We start from the raw sequence: 3341 nt of genomic DNA, 5'->3' as shown, positions 1-3341 counted from the left end.
GGCAGGCTGTCTGTGGAGCTGATGATGCTGGTGGTGGTCCTGTAGTCTGTGATGTGCGGCAGGCCTTGACACATCCATCTGGAGTCAACAATAGAATAGAAGCCATTCAGCTTCTCTCTGTACTGCCTCTTGGCCGCTGTGAATAATGAAATTGCATGTGTTCATATTTATTAAGGAGTCACAATAAGGTTTTGCGAGAATTTCCTCCTGTAAAATATGACAGTGTACGCCATTTGTGCCAGCATCTTATTACAATGAAATGTTACATGTCATAGTTTGGTGACACCTCATGCAAACTTAATTATGACACAAGGAGGAGATGGAGCAAGTAGTTTTTGTGCCTAACCATAACCAAGTGTTTTGTTTGGCAAAACTGAAGTTTCATAATTGTAGCATCAGTTTCCAAGACCAAGGAGTTCCAGTAGCTTGCTGCCAACTAGGTTACTATATAGCCTGTTAGCTAGCCTTCACATTTACGAATGTTTCTGTGATGACAAAGGTCTATAAAGCTTGGTAGTGTGATGTATATCTTCAGAATAAGTGGTACAGAATGGATTGATGGACTTCTTCAACCATATTAAAGCCCAGTGGCTGTAAACATACAATGCACTTTATTCTACTTTTCCTCTTGGTCCATATGTGCGCAACAGCCTTCAGGCAGCAGGTCCTAAGCTGAGGTGTATTCAAATTAACACAGCTGTGGCTGTGCACATGCATGTCTTCACTACAACTAAATTGAAAAGTTGTGGTGCCACAGTATTTTGCACAGCTGACAATGATTTGCTCCAGGTTTAGTAAATATTCCCCTTAGTTTGGTTAGCCATGTCATGATCCTGCCCCGCTGGCTTCCGGTTCCCTGCTTTTACTCTGAAAGTACTTCCTGTTCCCAGCTCACCCAGACTTTTGGACACTTTCCTTCGTCATTCTCAAGTGCCTTCACCTGCTGTTTCATTACTCACACCTACTCCCTTCAGTATATAGCAGCTCCTCACCTTGTGGGGGGCTGCCAGATTGTTCTTTGCCTAGCCTAGACTCTCCAGCAATTATTCTAGTACCTGTCATTTTGATAACGAAATCTTGCCTGCTCCTGACTAACGATATTTGCCTTGCCCCCTATTGTTGGACTGCTACGCCTGTATTGACACCCTGCCTGAACTACCGACCAGAGATCCTGCCTCATCCCTACTATCGGATTGTTATGCCGGCTATCGACCCCCTGCCTGGACTACCTACCTGGGATTCTGCCTTGTCCTCTCTGCCTGTAAGACTGTTTCTCCTGCTCTTGAGCTCTCCCAATTGGACAAATTAAACATCACTCTGTTGTCTCAGACTACTGGCTTTTTAATTGGGTTCGCTCCTTAACTATAACGGAAGCTGCACACGCCGCTCCCTGACAAGCCAGCTCCATAAAGAAAATATTTTTGCTGTTTGGTGTGGAAGAACTTGATTGGTCTGCACAAAGGCCAGGCCTTAACCCGATCCAACACAGGTGGTTTCAGTGCATTCACATATATGCACTATTTTAATATTTTAAGGGATCTATAAAACAATATCTGTATACACTGCCTGCAGGCAGTATTGATGATATGAAGATATCCTGTACTGAACAGTGAAATCCTAAGGGAGATGCATTACCATTCTTCTGTGGTAACCTGTGCCCCCCCCCCTCACTGGATTCACACTTATGATAACGTGTGAACAGTATGAGGTGCTTGAAACATAAAGTATGGGATGTGTTGTCTGAAGAAGGTGATACTGTGAGATACTGACACATGCTTGAAACAAGGTAAACCACAGTGGGAGCACAGAGAATGAGCTCACCCAACTGGCAGAGTAATGGCTGAACATTAGACTTCATGATTGGATTTTTCTGGCAGTGACTCAGCAACAAACCAGGGAACCAAGCATAACCATAACAGTCTGTTTTTTGAAATGACTACAACCAATCTGTGTTATTGCTGTTATTTCTGTATTGTTACAGTTGCAGTCCTACCGCTGGCATAAGCATCCAATCATTGTTTCTGATGAATCTCACCTTTTTTCTGCCAGCAGTGTTCATATAAGCACCAATCCAATCATTTATCCTTTGTCAGCTTGGAGGACATTATTTTCCGTTATTACAATATGAGGGATTATAATTGTCCTCCTGCAATTACCTTCCCTCCTCCAGAGGCTTTGTCACTGGGAATGATTGCCCTCTAATATTAACCCAAATGCATTTAATCAGTCGGTGCAGGTTCCTCATGCCATATAATCACACTTGCAATTAAAAATGTATTACCTCTCTGCCTTTTAGGCTGGACTGAGCTGCGGGAGTGTCGGTCAGCTCAGCTGGCCTGATTAGCATTACTTTACTGTGGAGCATCACCGCCTCCATGCTGATCCTGCCAACAGCCTGATCCAGTACTGTACTCTGCTCATGCTGCTTAGTCAAACATGCAAATGTACTGTACAGTCAGAGGCAGTGGGGAATCAAAGACAGAATGAAAGTAGAGCAGAATCTCTCTTAAGGCTTATGAATGGAGGTCAGGCAGCATCATGTTGTCGAGTTAAGAGAGGCTCTGAGCAGAAACAGCTGAGTAACCATGAAAAAATAAGTCAACCTGAACAAGGTGATGCTTGGATTCAGTCTTCAGAACTTCATTCGACTCGTACATGGTTTGAAATTTTGCAAAAGGGTATCAGTATCCTGAGACCAGACAGAATCACTTTGCAGCTCTGTCAGTGCTGGAGGTCCACTGTTAAGTTACAGCACATTTTATTGATCTTGGGAAAATATCCCTCTACATGTGATTCACTGAGGCTATCGCAACTACTGTACCAAGCCTACCTCTGCTTCCTCATCAAATCCCTTTAAGGAGTGCTCTTCATTTTACACTCTACCTCAGACTCATGATGAGGTTGCTCCCAGGTCCATGTTTCCAACCATTAAACCAAAGCTGAGAACCATGGAACCAAGACAGAAGACAGCTTTACGAGGTGTCGTTGAACTAGTCTTTGTATTAATAGCTCAGTCAATCAGGTAGACAATTAAGAATAATCAATATTCTTTTGTGTTAATGGAGCTACCACTTTGTTTATATGTAGATGACTCATAAGCTGGAGGTTTTATAGCAGTGAAAAGGCTGCCTCAGATTGTACAACAGCCTCCTGTGCGGTCAAACTGCTCACTGTTAATCACAGCAATAAGATAAGCATAATTGGATATCTGACTTCCCGCAGCGCAAGTGCATGTACGGACAACATATTGATTTCCACTGTCTTCATAATTAAAATGATTTAGCCTCAGTAAAGAAACACTCTGGCTCTTATTGGCTTACCGGCGTGATAATTATTGTGTG

The sequence above is a fragment of the Monopterus albus genome, unplaced genomic scaffold, assembly GCF_001952655.1.
Source record: "Monopterus albus unplaced genomic scaffold, M_albus_1.0 scaffold21.1, whole genome shotgun sequence".
NCBI lineage: Eukaryota > Metazoa > Chordata > Actinopteri > Synbranchiformes > Synbranchidae > Monopterus > Monopterus albus.
This window is presented reverse-complemented; position numbering follows the sequence as displayed.